Raw genomic sequence first — 10,011 nt, 5'->3', positions numbered from 1 at the left:
ATGTCAACTTTTGTCTGATGACGCTCTTGTGAGGTGCCTTGGGATGTTTTACTACGTTAAAGGTGTTATATAAATGCTTCTTCTCTTTGGCACTCCCTCGGAACCGAGGATGACTTGCTTCCACATTAAAAATGAGTTCTCAGGTGACTGATGAGTCCAATGCGGGACCTACAGTCTCTGTCACAGGTGGGGCAGATGGTGGTTGAAGGGGCGGGTGGGTGGGGTGCTTGGGTTGACGTGCGCTCCTAGCGCTTGCTCCCGGCGAAGAGACTTGAGGTGTTCGGCGCCTTCCCGGATGTTTCTCTTCCACTTTGTGCGGTCTTGGGCCAGGGATTCCCAGGTGTCGGTGGGGATGTTGCACTTTTTCAAGGAGGCTTTGAGAGTGTCCTTGAAGCGTTTCCTCTGCCCACCTGGGGCTCTCCTGCTGTGTTGGAGCTCCGAGTAGAGCGCTTGTTTTGGGAGTCTCGTATCGGGCATGTGGATGATGTGACCCGTCCATCGGAGCTGATCGCGCATTGGTCGAATGGCAGAGCAGGCTCGAGGAGTGTTATATAAATGCGGGTTGTTGCTAGATCCCTGGGTAATGCTGTTATAAGGACATAAGAATTAACAGCAGGAGTAGGTCATACGGTTCCTCGAGCCTGCTCTGCCATTCAATAAGATCATGGCTGATCTTCGACCTCAACTCCACGTCCCCACCCGATTCCCATATCCCTTGATTTCCATAGGGTCCAAAAATCAATCTATCTCAGCCTTGAATATTCAACGATACAGCATCCACAACCCTTTGGGGTAGAGAATTCCAAAGATTCACAACCCTCTGAAGAAATTCCTCCTCATCTCAGTCTTAAATAGTCGACCCCTTATCCTGAGACTATGCCCCGTAGTTCTAGATTGTACAATCAGGGGAAACAACCTCTCAGCATCTACCCTATCAATCCCCCTCAGAATTTTATGTTTCAATGAGATCACCTCTCCTAAACTCCAGAGAGTATAAGCCCAATTTATTCAATCTCTCCTCATAGAACAACCCTCTCGTCCCAGGGTTCAATCTAGTGAACTTTAGTGCACCACCTCTAAGGCAAGTATGTCCTTCCTCAGATAAGAGACCAAAACTGTGCACAGTACTCCAGGTGTGGTCTCAACAAAACCCTGTACAATTGTAGTAAGACTTCCTTACACTTGTACTCCAAACCCTCTTGCAATAAAGGTCAACATGCAATTTGCCTTCCTAATTGCTGGCCGTACCTGCGTGCTAACTTCCCGTGTTTCCTGTACGAGGACACCTAAATCTCTCTGAACACCAACATTTAATAGTTTCTCACCATTTAAAAAATATTCTGTTTTCCTGTTCTTCCTACCAAAGTGAATAACTTCACATTTCCCCACATTATACTCCCTCTGCCACCTTATTGCCCACTCACTTAACCTGTTTATATCCCTTCGCAGGCTCTTTGTGTCCTCCTCACAGCTTACCTTCCCACCTAGCTTTGCATTGTCAGCAAACATGTATGCATTGCACTCGGCTCCTTCATTTAAGGCATTAATATAGATTGTAAATAGCTGAGGCCCAAGCAGTGATCCTTGCAGCACCCCACTAGTTACAGCATGCCAACCAGAAAATGACCCGTTTATCCCTACTCTCTGTTTTCTCTCTGTTAACCAATGCTCTATCCATGCTAATATATTGCTCCCAACCCCATGAGCCCTTATCTTGCATAGCAACCTTTATTGTGGCACCTTATCGAATGCCTTTTGGAAATCCAAATATACTACATCCACTGGTTCCCCTTTATCTACCCTGGTAGTTACATCCTCAAAAGTCTCTAATAAATTTTTTAAACACGATTTCCCTTTCATAAAACCATGTTGACTCTGCCTAATCATATTATGATTTTCTAAGTGCCCTGTTACCACTTCCTTGATAATGGATTCCAGCATTTTCCCGACGACTGATGTCAGGCTAACTGGCCTGTAGTTCCCTGTTTCCTCTCTCCCTCCTTTCTTGAATAGCAAGGTTATATTTGGTACATTTAAAACCACTGGGACTATTCTAGAATCTAGGGAATTTTGGAAGATCACAACCAATGCATCCACTATCTCTGCAGCCACCTCTTTTAGAACTCTAGGATGTAGGCCATCAGGTCCAGAGGATTTGTCGGCTTTTAGTCCCATTAGTTTCTCAAATACTTTTTCTCTACTGATATTAATTACTTTAAGTTCCTCACTCTTATTAGCCCCTTGGTTCCCCACTATTTTTGGTATACCAGATATTGTGCCAGTAAGGTCACATTTTAGTTCAAAGGGAGCATGATGTCACTTATGGGAATGGTCCTTAACACTGACTAAGAGATAAATGTCTGAGTAAAACCACAAAGTGTAACAGACTTTAAATTTGGACAACACCTAGGGCAATGTTTTCGCCAGATGGTTCTTGCGAGCAGGGTTTGGGGCATCCCAGGTCAGGCCTCCCTCCAAAATTATACAAGCCCTAACATGTATGACGGATACCTGAATGAAGAAGAAAATAAAGTTGCTTACCTTTTAAGGTCTTTGTCATTACTTGAATGATAGCATCCCGCACACACCATAATCTCCGCTAACCATCCCTCAGGCCCTGCTGGGTTTTTTATTGTTGTTTATGGTTAAGGAGTTTTGAAGGAAGTCATTCACAGGATAGTGTAAATGAAAAAGAAGTGATCTATCAAGTAGACCCTGGACCTTAATATAGGGCAGGAGCAGACAGTAACACTCCCTATGATGTCAGGAAAAAATAAACTAAATTCCCCAGTAAAAATCAAGATTGAATGGGCAGGATTTTCCTCCACTATCCAGCCCTAAATCATACTGAACAGCAGCAGAAACAGTTTGAAAAAAGGATGGTGAGGCCTACTATTGCTTTTCTGCCCTGACCTGAATTTTTCTCCAGGTTGGGTCTACCATTTCCCTGCCTGCCGCATGTAAACACCAGTGGGGAGAGAGGCAGGTCCCAGCATCCTAGATCACTTGTCTTCTGCCCCTGTTTCTTACCACCGTTCCTTGAGCCACCTTGTGATCGGTGGCAGTAGGCCCAAGGTAGCAGCAGCAATAGTCCCGATGGCTTCTAATGGAGGCAGAAGGCTTAATACAGGCCTCTTCTCCTTTTATTTTGACCCCAAAGCCTTGCCTTCTTTGGCCTTGGTTTTGGCTGAGGCCGAAAAACATTTTTGCCTTGTACTACATAAGAACATAACATAAGAAGTAGGAGCAGGAGTAGGCCATACAGCCCCTCAGGCCTGCTCCGCCATTCAATAGGATCATGGCTGATCCGAATCTGGACTCACGAACACTTCCCTGCCCTCTCCCCGTAACCCCTGATTCCCTTATCTGCTAGGAAACTGTCTATATCTCCATTTTAAATTTATTTAATGTTGCAGCTTCCACAGCTCTCTGAGGTAGCAAATTCCATAGATTTACTACCCTCTGAGTGAAGAAGTTTCTCTTCATCTCAGTTTTGAAAGGGCAGCCCCTTATTCTAAGATTATGCCCCCTAGTTCTAGCCTCACCCATCAGTGGAAACATCCTCACCACATCCACCCGATCAAGCCCCCTCACAATCTTATATGTTTCGATAAGATCGCCTCTCATTCTTCTGAACTCCAATGAGTAGAGTCCCAACCTACTCAACCTTTCCTCATACGTCAACCCCCTCATCTCCGGAATCAACCGAGTGAACCTTCTCTGAACCGCCTCGAGAGCAAGTATATCTTTTCTTAAATATGGAAACCAAAACTGCACGCAGTATTCCAGGTGTGGCCTCACCAATACACTGTATAACTGCAGCAAGACTTCCCTGTTTTTATACTCCATCCTCCTTGCAATAAAAGCCAAGATTCCATTGGCCTTCCTCATCACCTGCTGCACCTGCATACTAACTTTTTGTGTTTCATGCACCAGGACCCCCAGATCCCCTTGTACTGTAGCACTTTGCAGTTTCTCTCCATTTAGATAATAACTTGCTCGTTGATTTTTTTCTGCCAAAGTGCATAACCTCACACTTTCCAACATTATATTGCATCTGCCAAATCTCTGCCCACTCACTTAGCCTGTCTATGTCCTTTTGCAGGTTTTTTATGTCCTCCTCACTCACTGCTTTCCCTCCCATCTTTGTATCGCCGGCAAACTTGGATATGTTGCACTCGGTCCCTTCCTCCAAATCGTTAATATAGATTGTAAAGAGTTGGGGTCCCAGCACTGACCCCTGCGGAACACCACTGGTTACTAATTGCCAGCCCGAGAACGAACCATTTATCCCAACTCTTTGTTTTCTGTTAGATAGCCAATCTTCCACCCATGCCAGTTTATTACCCCCAATCCCGTGATTTTTTATCTTGATCAGTAATCTTTTGTATGGAACCTTGTCAAATGCCTTTTGGAAGTCCAAATACACTACATCCACTGGTTCCCCTTTATCCACCCTGTATGTTACATCCTCAAAGAATTTGAGCAAATTTGTCAAACATGACTTCCCCTTCATAAAACCATGCTGACTCTGTCCTATTAAATTATGTTTATCCAAATGCTCTGTTACTGTTTCCTTAATAATGGACTCCAACATTTTGCCAACCACAGATGTTAGGCTAACTGGTCTATAGTTTCCAGCTTTTTGTCTACTTCCCTTCTTAAATAAGGGTGTTACATTAGCAGTTTTCCAATCTGCCGGGACCTTTCCTGAGTCCAGGGAGTTTTGGAAAATAATCACCAATGCATCCACAATCCCTACCACCACTTCTCTCAAGACCCTAGGATGTAGGCCATCAGGTCCGGGGGATTTATCCGCCTTGTCCCATTATTTTACCGAGTACCATCTCCTTAGTGATTTTAATCGTGTTTAGCTCCTCCCCCCCCCCCCTCCCCCCCCCATTGCCCCCTGTTTTTCCAGTGTTGGGATATTTTTAGTGTCCTCTACTGTAAAGACTGATACAAAATATTTGTTCAGCGTCTTTGCCATCTCCATGTTCCCCACCACTAGTTTCCCGGTCCCATCCTCTAAGGGACCAATGTTCGCTTTAGCCACCCTTTTTCTTTTTATATAGCTGTAGAAACTCTTGCTATCTGTTTTTATATTTTTTGCTAGTTTACTTTCATAATCTATCTTCCCTTTCTTAATTAATCTTTTAGTTATTGTTTGCTGGCTTTTAAATGCTTCCCAATCTTCTATCCTCCCACTAGATTTGGCTACTTTATATGCCCTTGTTTTCAGTCGGATACTATCCTTTATTACTTTACTAAGCCACGGATGGCTGTCTTTTCTTTTACTCCCCTTTTTCCTCAGTGGAATATATTTATCTTGAAAGATGTGAAATATCTCCTTGAATGTACACCACTGCTCTTGTACTGTCTTACACTTTAATCTGTTTTCCCAGTCCACTTTAGTCAATTCTACTCTCATACTTCATAGTCTCCTTTATTTAAGCTCAGTACGCTGGTTTGAGATCCAACTCTCTCACCCTCAAACTGAATTTGGAATTCAACCATATTATGGTCACTCATTCCAAGGGGATCCTTTACTAGGACATTTTTTATTAATCCTGTCTCATTACACAGGACCAGATCTAAGATTGCCTGCCCCCTGGTTGGTTCAGTTACATACTGCTCAAGGAACCCATCCCTAATACACTCTATGAACTCTTCCTCAAGGCTGCTATGCCCAATTTGATTAGTCCAGTCAATATGAAAGTTAAAATCCCCCATGATTATAGCTGTTCCCTTATTACAAGCCCCAACTATTTCCTGATTTATACACCAACCAACAGAGTTGCAACTGTTAGGAGGCCTATAAACTACGCCCACTAGTGACTTTTTCCCCTTATTATTCCTTATCTCCACCCAAACTGTTTCACTATCCTGATCCTTTGACCCAATATAATTTCTGACTATTGCAGTGATTCCATCCTTGATTAACATAGCAACCCCACCTCCCTTTCCTTCCTGTCTGTCCTTCCTAATTGTCAAATACCCTTGTATGTTTAGTTCCCAGTCATGATCATCTTGCAGCCATGTTTCCATAATGGCCACCAGATCATACCCATGTGTAGTTATTTGTACCGTCAACTCGTTTATTTTGTTATGAATGTTGCGTGCATTCAGATAAAGAACTTTCAAATATGTTTTCTGACAATTTATTCCTGCTTTTACCCCCTTTACTACTTTACCATTATACATTCTGTCCCTTCCTGACACGCTCTGGTTTTTAATTCCCCCACTGCTACCTTGCTCTATTGCCTTCTCCGCTGTCATTTTTATTTTTCGCTCTCTTAAAACCTCCCCCCCACTAATTAGTTTAAAGCCCTCTCTACAGCCCTAGTTATTCGATTCGCCAGGACTCTAGTCCCAGCACTGGCCAAGTGAAGTCCATCCCAACGGAACAGCTCTCTCTTGTCCCAGTACTGATGCCAGTGTCCCAAGAAGCAAAACCCATTTCTCCCACACCAGTCTTTGAGCCACGCATTTAACTCTCTAATTTTATTTACCCTAGCCAAATTTGCACGTGGCTCAGGTAGTAATCCAGAGATTATTACCCTTGTGGTTCTGCTTTTTAATTTGGCCCCTAGCTGCTCAAACTCCCTCAGCAGAACCTCTTTCCTTGTCCTATCTATGTCGTTGGTACCAACATGGACCACGACAACTGGATCCTCCCCCTCCCACTCCAAGTTTCTCTCCAGCCCAGAGGAGATGTCCTTAACCCTGACACAGCCTTCGGGACTCTCGCTCTCGGCTGCAAAGAACCCTATCTATCCCCCTAACGATACTATCCCCTACCACTACAACATTTCTTTTAACTCCCCCCACTTGAATGGCCCCCCGCTCCACGGTGCTGTGGCCAGGTTGCTCATCCTCCCTGCAGTCCCCATTCCCATCCTCACAGGGAGTAAGAGCCTCAAACCTGTTGGACAAGAGCAAGGGCTGCGGCTCCTCCAACAGTACCTCCTGGATCCCCGTACCTGCCTCACTTCTAGTCACACCATCCTGACCCTGGCCACGGACTACATCTGAATTAATTAATCTAATTGGTGTGACTACCTCCTGAAACACAGAGTCCAGGAGGTAGTCACACCAATTAGACTCTTCGTGGCTCCTCTGCTCCTTTAAAGCTCCATTTGCCTCTTCTGATGTGGTGGTTCTGGCAGCGATGGGTTCCCTCTTGGTGGCCGGAATCGTGCCAGGACTGTGCCGTGCCTGGGAAGTGACCCTCGACCTAGGAAAATGGGTTGGGGTGGTGGTAGGATCGGAGCAGGTCGAAGTCCTGCTACCCTGTCAAGAAGAGGGAAATCCAGCCCAACAAGTGCCAATGATGTGTATAAGGAAGACTCTATCTATGTAAGTAATTTTATTGTTCTCATCACTGACCTTTCTGATGTTCTGTGTGCATAAGGGAAAGAGAAAAAAATGAGGGACTGTATATTATCCCTCACCTCTAGCCACCCTTAGTTTACTCAGTAACATCACTCTGTGACATCATACACCTCCAGTAAAGTCAGCAATACTGGGTCACTTAGCAACATTATCTTGGCATTTTTCATCACCAAGCCGACCGAGCACGATGAAAGACTAAAGAAAATATGGTCACACTGCTGACAGGAAATGAAGGCAGCCTGCACTGGAGAGAGAGAGAGAGACAGACAGACAGAGAAACCTTAAACGTGTTTTCACAGTTGCCACATGGTAATTTTTTCTACTGCATTATTGAATTTCTCAATATCTTACAAGAGGACTGTACATGAGCTTTGGGGCACGCTTAAGCTTGTAACCTGCAATAATGGACACCAACCAAGGCTAATTAAAATCCACCCTCCCCAGGAATGAAATACAGATCATAACTATGGCAGATGTCTTTCTGACTAAACAATTGACAGTGTATGACAGTGTATGTGCACTAGTATCACACTCTACAGCAGTGCCCAGTGTTTTTATTCTAAGATGGCTGCCTGTTAACTTTCTTTGGTCAGCTTGTTCTTCAGTTCCTTCTAGTTGAATTTCCTCACATTCTGCAAGACCATGAGTTGAGGATGTGTTTATGACAGTAGGTGAATTATGATGTATTGCAGTGAGGAGGATAGTAATAGACTTCAGGAGGACATAATAGATTGAAGAAATGGGCAGACACATGGCAGATGAAATTTAATGCATAGAAGAGTGAAGTGATTAATTTTGGTAGGAAGAATGAGGCAATATAAACTAAATGACACAATTTTAAAGTGGGTGCAGGAACAGAGAGCCCTGGGGGTGTACGTACACAAGCTTTTGAAGGTGGCAGGTCAAGTTGAGAAAGCTGTTAAAAAAACAAATGGGATCCTTGGCTTTATAAATAGAGGCATAAAGTACAAAAGCAAGGAAGCTATGCTAAACCTTTATAAATCACTGGTTCAGTCCCAGTTGGAGTATTGTGGCCAATTCTGGGCACCACACTTTAGGAAGGAGAGAGGTTGCAGTAGACATTTATTAGAATGGTACCAGGAATTAAGGACTTCAGTTATGTGGAGATACTGGAGAAACAGGGGTCGTTCTCCTTAGAGCAGAGAAGATTAAGTGGAGATTTGATAGAGGTGTTCAACATCATGAAGAATAAATAAGGAAAAACTGTTTCCAGCGGCAGAAGGATCGGTTAACACAGGACACAGATTTAAGTTAATTGGCAAAAGAACCAGAGGCAACATGAGGGGAAACAATTTTACGCAGCGAGTTATGATCTGGAATGCACTGCCTGAAAGGGTGGAGGAAGCAGATTCAATCATAACTTTTACAGGGGACTTGGATAAATACTTGGAGGGAAAAAATGTACAGGTTTATGGGGAAAGAGCGGGGAAGTGGGACTAATTTGATAGTTCTTCTATTATGATTCTATGATTCGATGAGGCTAAGAGGTTCCTTATGTAAATAAAGATCTGCATGTTGCATTCACCCATAAGAATTTGCAATTACACAAAAATGATATAACCATTAAGATGGTTATTTATCTCATTGTGGCATGTATATATAATTCTTTGCAAGAATACGTGTAATCAAAAGGAACAAGGTATTTCATTCTTGTTAGGATTTCATGCGGCAGGTTGTAGCTTTATACAAGGCTTTGAGGGAAACCTACTTTCATTGTTTTCATCAATTGTGTAAGGTGTTTGACATAATGCCTCATGCAGCTCTAATGAAGAAGCTGGAAGCGATTCGAGTAGTTAGCCAAATTTTGGCTCTTATTTGGTATGTGTAATCCAGCTCAGAAAAAAGGAGCCCGGCAAGGTTGTCACCCATCAAATTTGATGTATGCACCAATGATCTGTTGGATGACCCAATAAGGGAAAGTGTCAGAGTGTGAAAGATTTGTGGTGCTCATTTTCACAGAGGATGTGTTATTATTGGCAGACTTGGCTGGGGATCAAGTGCTTTCTACTCATCCTCTTGAGTTATGGGCTAACAAGTGGAACTTTGTGGTAGGTACTCTAAAGACTGTTATTATGACACTGCTCAAGGAGGAATTTTGAAGGTCTTGACTGAACCAGCCATATCAAACACAGTGACTACAATAGCAGAGCAGAGACTGCAATTAGTGGGCCACCTCCTGACCCCTCAATGCCTTACCACCATCTACAAGGTTGAAGTCAGGAGTGTGATTGAATATTCACCATTTGCATGATAGCTCCAGCTACACAACATTCAAGAAACTCAATGCCATTGAGGACGGGGAAGTTTTATTGATCAGTGCCCCTGCCACTAGACACAATATCCACCCCTGCCACATTTGGCTGCAGTGTGTACTATTTATAGGATTCACGACAGCAATTCACCAGATTTATTTCGACAGCGCCTCCCTAACCTGGGACCACTACCACCAAGATGACAAAAGCAGTAATGTTGTGAAAATACCATCACTTCCAAGTTCCCCTCCAAGTTACACACCATCTTAACTTGGGCATCTATATATCCATTCCTTCATCATTGCTGGGTCAGTATGCTGGAATGACCTACCGAATGTCATTG

The sequence above is a fragment of the Somniosus microcephalus genome, chromosome 16 (assembly GCF_052327205.1).
Source record: "Somniosus microcephalus isolate GS21.2 chromosome 16, FLI_Smic_1.0, whole genome shotgun sequence".
In the NCBI taxonomy this organism is placed as follows: domain Eukaryota; kingdom Metazoa; phylum Chordata; class Chondrichthyes; order Squaliformes; family Somniosidae; genus Somniosus; species Somniosus microcephalus.
The sequence above is the reverse complement of the archived record's forward strand: the minus strand, read 5'-3'. Positions refer to the sequence as shown.